The sequence below is a fragment of the Amblyraja radiata genome, chromosome 20, assembly GCF_010909765.2.
Source record: "Amblyraja radiata isolate CabotCenter1 chromosome 20, sAmbRad1.1.pri, whole genome shotgun sequence".
NCBI classification, from domain to species: domain Eukaryota; kingdom Metazoa; phylum Chordata; class Chondrichthyes; order Rajiformes; family Rajidae; genus Amblyraja; species Amblyraja radiata.
In genome coordinates, this window is record NC_045975.1 from 24,803,308 (window position 1) to 24,811,276 (window position 7,969).

Genomic DNA, 7,969 nt, shown 5'->3' on the forward strand with positions numbered 1-7,969 from the left:
AATACACAGAAGGACACAAAGTGCTGGAATAACTCAGGTCTGCAGGTCAGGCAGAATCTCTGGAGAACATTGTGAAGAAGGGTCTCGACCCAAAATGGCATCTAATCATGTTCTCTAGAGATGATGCCTGACCTGCTGAGTTACTACAGTACTTCGCTTCCAACTCAATAAGGTCTCTCTAATGGAAGCCATAGTCTGTGACATTGACCCCATCAGCATATTTGATCCTTGGGAAGACCTAGGGCCCAATTCCTCCTCTCTCATTCCCCAAGCTCACAGCAGAAGCTCTACTCCCTCTCCCACACCTTCTGTAAACCAGTTTATGTATTTTATGTAAACTAACATCTGCAGTTCCTTGTGTCTTACATGATGTTATTAATTCCCTGACCATCTCTATCGTTATCTGCTTCTTTGGGACCCTCATTAAAATGTATCCTGTCCAAAGTTTTGATCGCCTCTCCTTATATGCTTTGATGATCTTAAAATTTGTTTGGGAATGCTTCTGTGAAACACCTTGCGTCACTGCAAAATGTAAAATGTTACCGGAACTCTGGTTAATGATGCAATAGAACCCAAACTTTCTGTTAGTATATAATTATCACAAATTGTCACCTTGCATTTCCTTAGGTGATTCAGTTTCAAATTTTGCTTAGCAACGCTCCTATGAAATATGACAAACATATTCACAAACACCCAAGGCTCAGGCTGCATTATCTACTTCATTACACTTAAGCAGTAACATGAGGTCCATATAATATTGCCAACCTAAATCACACCTTCAGTCAATTACATATTGCATTCCCTAAAGCCTAATGTTTAATCTGTTTCACATACTCAGCGTTCTTTTGTACAACGTGCAAAATATAAAACCAAAAATTAATTTAAATGTTACACCAGAAACCAAACAACTCGTCACATCCATTAAGCTGGCCGACTTACCAGCTCCTTATAGATTAGTATCTAGTCGCAGTATGGCATGTCAAAATCTCCCAAGTGCTTTTTAAATGCAACAATCAATCATCATTGTGTAGAACAACTGGATCTCCATGCAGTTAAAATTACTGGCCAATACCGTATATCAAATTCAAAGCTTATCAGAGGCACAGCAGCTATGGAATAGATGGTGTACCATGTGGTGGTGTGGAGATAAAGATGGAGCATCACAAGTGCTGAAGAACGGAGTCAAGATAAGTTCAGAGGACAGAAGTCTTAGCTTGAATGTTTGGATTCTAGTTTTGCTCAGGGTGTACCCAGGAGGAATGGCAACTCCCTCCAATAACCATTAAACACATTAAGGGTTTGTCCATATATGATTACATTTTTTACATGCCTTTCGAAAACTGATCAAATTTAAATTCCTGCATAAGCCCCTGACTTTACTGCTGATGAAAATGAACCAAAAGACTTATGGGTCTGTCCCACTTAGGCAACGGCGGGAGACTATGCAGTCGCCACATAGTCGCCAAATGTTTGCAGGTGGTTGCCGAGGACTCGCCTTCGTGGTCGTGAGCAGTTCCCGCATTCTGGGAACTAGTCGCAGCCTCATTATGGTCTCTGCGAACTTTTCAACATGTTATATAAATGTTGAAAAATTACAACATGTTGAAGAATGTTGAAAAAATTAGCACCGACTAGAATGAAGCTGCCATGGAGAGTAGCGAGCCGTAGGTGGGTCACCAGGAGGTCCTAGTGGGTTGCCAGGAGGTCGAAGGTTCTCGTAGGTTGTAGCCGGTGGTGACCGGTAAATTTCATTGGCTCATTGGGGAAAAAAACATAAGCAGTAGTTTTCAGAACCAAGGATAACCAACTGGTAATGTTAATGTCCGCCGAGCTTCACAGCCATGTATCTCTGGCTTCTTAAAAGTTGTCTCCACTCCTTCTCCCCCCCCCCCCCCCTCTTTAAGAGAGAGAGAGGGAGAGAGTGTGAGTGTGAGTGTGTGTGTGTGAGTGAGTGTGTCTCTGACAGTCGCCGTTCCAGTTGCCAGTTTTTCAGGCCTGAAAATTCGCCTAAGTGGGACAGGCCCATTATGTTAATCCTTGTAACACAGTTGTTAATCTAACACTTCCTTTGAATTAAAAAAGGAGCTTGCAAGAACTTGTGCTACAGCACTGATACACATACAGAGGTACAGTAAAAACCTTTTGTTGCATACTAACTAGTCAGCAGAAAGACTATTCCGGAAAGCGGAAATATTAGGACGCCATCAGAACACCATGAGAACACGCAATCTCAGGGTTGTCCAGGCAACTCATTCCCGATCGTCACAGGAGGAGGCCTTGTGATCTTGTGTGTGTATCTATGTATGTGTGTGCATCTATGTCTATGTGTGCGCATCTGTGTGTGTGTGCGCATCTGTGTGTGTGTGCGCATCTGTGTGTGTGTGTGCGCATCTGTGTGTGTGTGCGCATCTCTGTGTGTGTGCACATCTGTGTGTGTGTGTGTGTGCCTCTGTGTGCGTGTGAGCCTCTGTGTGCGTGTGTGCCTCTGTGTGCGTGTGTGCGCGTGACCAGGAAGAGGTTCAAGAATCTCAGGCTGACCCCGGCCACTCAGTCAGCATTAGGTAGAGTAGCAGGCTGGCTCAGGCTTCTTTCCCAGCTGTCCAGTCTTGATCACATGGTGGCGCTGGTGGTCTTGGGTTTGTCCCAGTGACTCAGTCTTCCTTGAACGAGGGGGAACACAGCTAGCAGGTCCATAGCACAGCTAACACCACTTTGTCTCTTTACCTCACATTGTTTCTTCTGGCTAGCATTCCTGTGTTTTATAGGGAGCAGGCTGACAAGGTTCAAGTGTCCAACCTTTATCAGCTAATTAGACCCTGCTGTTACCAATGATTGGCCTCACCTGCCCTTGTCAGCTAGTTAAAGGGATCAAAGCGACACACAAGGGAGAGGACCCTGTCACACCTTACAACTAGTTTTACTTTCTCCAAACCAAATACTTTCTATGTTTCTTCTAAAATAACTGCTACCTGTCAGTAGTGATCTGCTCGTCACTAATTAACACTGTGCAAATTGCTGGACACACCATGAATTATGCGAGATTAGTAAACCTGTGAGAGATTCTGACTCATTGAGAGAGGCAGAGGAGGTACAAATCGCTGTCCTGCATTCCGTTTGATGACCAAGTCCAACGATTCTTTGGAAGGCAGATGCTGATGCATTTGCCTGATGGGACATATTTAAAAGATGTCCCAGTGTGAATGCCCCTTGATCCAAGCTCCATTTTGCATCTCCTTATCTTCTTCCCCCACATAACATGGCAAAGCCTCGTGATGAAAGAAAGATTTGTGAGCTTCTAAGGAAGTTGATAAGCTTAGAGTGAATATAAACACAGGCTACCCCAACTCTTGCAAACTCAGCTGCCGACTTTTGCTAATGCAAGGTCACAGAGCAACATTTTCCTTGTTTGTGGTCATACACAGACTGTGATAGTTTTGTTTAGTTATTATACTCTATTAATTAACTCCAGGCTTCAACAGTTTAGCGGTGATGCACACAGTGCATAAAGAGTGGGTGGATGTTTGGGGGATACACCCTTTTCTAGAGAACTCGGTTGGGGGTGAAGAGAGAGAATAGAAATAAAACAGAGCGAGATAATTTTCAAATGTACAAATTTAGTTACACAGGCAGGATGTGTGCTTATGTGGTTACATTCACACAGAAAGAGATTACAAAAGTAGACTTTTTAATGAATCAATGAGCAGGATATAATGCAAACAACAAGCCTGTGGACAGGTCCGAGTCAACTGATTCAGCACGCTGAGTGAGCAGACAGTGACGGAGGGTGGGAATCTCATTATCCCTGAGATCATTAGATTTGACCCGCATACTGGCAGACCATGAGAATCACCCGGAGGTTCAGTGATTTCTGAGTCTGTGTCATTGCAGGCAGACATACCCGCTCTCCTGGGAATTGCAAATCAGCACCCAGCATTGTGGCTGTGCCATGTAGCTAATTGTAGCCTGCACCTTGCAATGGAGATGTTCTCAAGTTGGCGCAGAGGAAGATGCTCCCAATTCCGCATGCTGCTGCTAATGGCAACACTTAATTTGCACACGCCAAGTTCAAATTTGCATTTAGATGTGAGGTAAGAAGTCACGGAACAATTTAATTTATTCTAAGGCCCCACCCACCTGCAGTTGACATACCTGATACTTGTGAAAAAAAAGTTATAATGGCAGAGTCGGAAGCAGAGTGGCAACGCAACGTTTGTCATCTGTACATGAATTTAGTTTAATTCTCTCCACAAAACATTACTGTCTTGCTATACACTCAGCTGTCAGATCAGGCATTCAAAATCTGTGCTGAGGTAACTTCAGTTGAAGCCATTATAATAACATCTGGCAGCTCACTGGATCTATCAGAGACATTCCTGTGAGCTCACAAAAGTTAACTTGGGCTCCACATACTTTAAAGGAAGTCTTGATCATTACAAGTACAAAGATTTGAACCACCTACCACCCTCTGCCAGACTCCCACCTGACTTCTTATGAGCCACCTGTTGTTCATAAATTGTCGGAACAGAATTAGGTCATTCAGCCCATCAAGTCTATTCCTCCATTCAATCAAGCCTGATCTATCTTTCCCTCTCAACCCCAATCTCATAGCATCTTCCCATAACCCTTGACCCTCCACCTTAAAAATATTAATTGACGGCCTCCACAGCTTTCTCTGGCAATGAATCTGAAACTGAAAGTGGAGATTCAAAGGTACCTGGTTCTTATGACACATGATTCTGGGGGTCAGATAACTACTGCCATCTTTGATGGACGTGCCATAAAGCGTCTAGCATGTGACAATAAACATGGAGAGTTTACCAAAGGTTCTTGTAAGTTCTTTATGCAAGACAATAAGATAAATTAGTTAGCTCTAAAGCAACCAATGCCTGAAAGCAGTTTAAGTTTGTCAATCTATCCTAAGCACATCAATTTCATGTTCTGGGAACAAAATAATGAAATGGACCAACACATGGAATAGTTGGTTGATTTTCCCCTACTTGGACTGGGTCCCTAGCAAAAACAATAAAATATTACTTTCATTCATTGCTTCCAATGGGCACTAAATGTAAAAAATTATTCCCACAAATTTGTACTCATGAAAAGTCAGTCATCATCCCAATGCTCCAATCTGCAGAGACAAACTTTAAAGAATGCTTTTATTTGTTCCTATCATTCTGAATGACCATCAAGTGAATCACTGCCCAAGGACATTGGCTCCAACCAACTTGTTAGGGCCTCCTAAATAAGTTTTGTGCCTTGATAAAAACTCTATACCATCAATCAGACTGGAACATATTTCTAAAGCTTGTACAAATAGATGGAACAAATACATTTTAACCTGATGAAGTCAGGTTCCACCAAGGAAGAAACCCATAAATAGTCCATCATGGATTTAAATGATTTGTATGCCATTTTTGTGATCAGCAACATTTATATCTTCACCCAAGAGAAAGCAGGAGCATTAATCTTCCACTTACCCCATGTTAGGGGCCAGCTGGCCTCTACGCGACCATTTCAGTGTTGACACCCCCTGCTGGTCAGTCATGATGTGGTTCGGCTGTACTCGTGGACTCATCCAACCCAATGACCTGGAGAGCGCCCACAAGACTGTGAAGGTAACATTTCAGAAAAACAGGGAAGATTAAAATTCCATAATTGTTCTTGTTTGTTTCATTTGTTACTTTTATTGTGACAAAGAATCCTGCTTTCAAGGTTCCGGACCTGATGGTCAAAAATTGCTTCGTTTTACAAGTTGTTTAACCACTTTGTGTTGTGAAATAGCACTGAAAATGTAACAGAATGTTAGTGAGAGAGATTAACACAAGAACAAAGCAGTGTTGTAAATTTGCAGATTAGCTGGTCAAGTGACCAGCACTACTTGAAAGGGTTTCAAAATTCCATGCGTACTTCTTTTGCCATATTACCACAAGGACAGAGGAAAAAATGAGCCTTCAAGAACCTTCTGGAAATCAGAACTCGGACACAAAGGAAAGGGAGAGGCTCTAGCCTTAAAATACAGTGAGTACTGTTTCTAAAATGACATTTGACTGAGTAACTATTTCTAAACCAATATTTGACCGAGTGATATTACCAGCACTTCATCTTTACAATTGGCCTTATGGCAAAGTTGAGTGACAGAGGTTTTGAAGCAGAACTGAAGAAAAACATTTGACATCGTTTTGCATATCCATGGAATTGTGAAGGTTTATATCCATTTCGGTTTTCATGGTGGCCTTTTCTGGTTTATGAGTCTACCGTCAGCAAATCAAGGCAGAAGTCTTTCAGAGGATCTTATGCATGCCCAAAGTTTCCCCAAAAGTTGATATATTCATTTCTGACGCGATTGCATTAGAAGGGATTTCTGACTTGTCTAAACACTTGGTATTCTTACTCAGCTTTGTGTTAGCTAGATACTTTCATTCTGTTAAAATTCTAATCCTTTGCTACATTTTTAATGTATCAGAATTTTATACTTCATGTGCTGTCTTCAAATGCTGCAAACTAATCTCTGGTTGTAGTCTAATTGACAATTGCTGCAGGTGCCGATTTAACAATAACCCGGGGCCGTAAAATAATATTTTCCCAGAGATTAATTACATGTTAGATGTTAAACATGTTTCAATGTTTCACTCTAACATTCTCTGTTGGCATCACTCTTCGCCCTCTTACAGATGTCTTACACGGTCCAAGCCAATTCCGCCATCTCAAATTCTAGATTAAAAGCAACATCCATAGACTTTACAATTTTGAACAATAAAACATATTAATATTTTCCTTTCATGATCTCAGGATATTTCAATGCAATTTACAACCAAAATGTACTGCATAAAATGTTGTAGCTGTTGTAATGTATGAAATGCCACAGCTGATTAGACATGGCAAGCTCCCAAAAATAGCAATCTGACAATGACCATAAAATCTAATTTTTACTTCTTGGTTTAATGATTAATGTATCCTAGAACACCAGGGAACACAGAGCTATAGAATCTTATCTGTCCACCTGAATCAGCCTTAATTTAATGTCTAAATGTAGCTATTTCTGAGATGACTATCAACTCAAATGTACCTACAAATGTTATCTTGAGCCATGACAACTCAAACTCTGGTCTCTGCTGAGTAGACTGACTTTAATCAGATAGCAACATCAACACAGCAAGCGGCTTCAATATTCTTCAGTAATCTTTTCCACATTGCTTGTGCTTGTTCATCTTCATCTATTTATATGCCCACCTAGGTTAACACAGTGGCACAGTGGTAGGGTTGCCGCCTTGCAGTGCTAGAGACCCGGGTTCGATCCTGACTACGAGTGTTGTGTGTACGGAATTTGTACGTTCTCCCTGTGACCGTGTGGGTTTTCTTCGGGTGCTCTGGTTTCCTTCCACACTCCAAAGATGTAGAGGCTTGTAAGTAAATTGGCTTCTGTACATTGTAAATTATCCCTCGTGTGTAAGAGAGTGCTAGTGTACGGGGTGATTCCTGGTCAGCACAGACAGTGGGCAGAAGGGCCTATTTCAACCCTGTATCACTAAAGTCTAAAGACTTAAGATCAACTGTTCTTTGATCTTTCAACAAGCCTTAACCACCCTCTCCAAGTCAGCACTAAGACTATTTGTGTAATCCAATCACTTTTGGTCATCACCTTACTGCATGCCTTTTGTTCTCTGCATTCCTTCCCCTTCTCTGTAATATAACACATCATTGATTCCTAACTTCTGATGGTAGGGTCATGGACCCAAAACATTATCTGAGTCATTCTGCAGAGTTGCTGCCTGACTGTTGAGTACCTCTAGCATTTTCTGCTTTTATTTCTCTTGAACTAACTTCAAACAAAAACCCAGCTTGGATTTTTACCATTAATTGGCTCCACTGTAAGTAGATGTGCAAATTCCAAAAGGGACAAATATCAAATTCAGACTGTGCAAGCTTGTCCTCTGGTACTCTCAAATATGTGGTGTGACGGCACCTAACG

General features: G+C 41.7%; 1 protein-coding gene across 1 annotated transcript in view; it reads right to left on the reverse strand.

Moving 5' to 3' along the window:
* Nucleotides 1-1,059, reverse strand: part of rab3il1 (RAB3A interacting protein like 1) — a 55,499-nt gene extending 54,440 nt beyond the window's left edge. Inside the window, exon 1 of the mRNA XM_033039071.1 lies at nt 940-1,059. The gene's annotated coding sequence lies outside the window, so the exon portion shown is untranslated. The remainder of the gene's footprint in view (nt 1-939) is intronic.
* Between the last annotated feature and the right edge of the window lie 6,910 nt (nt 1,060-7,969).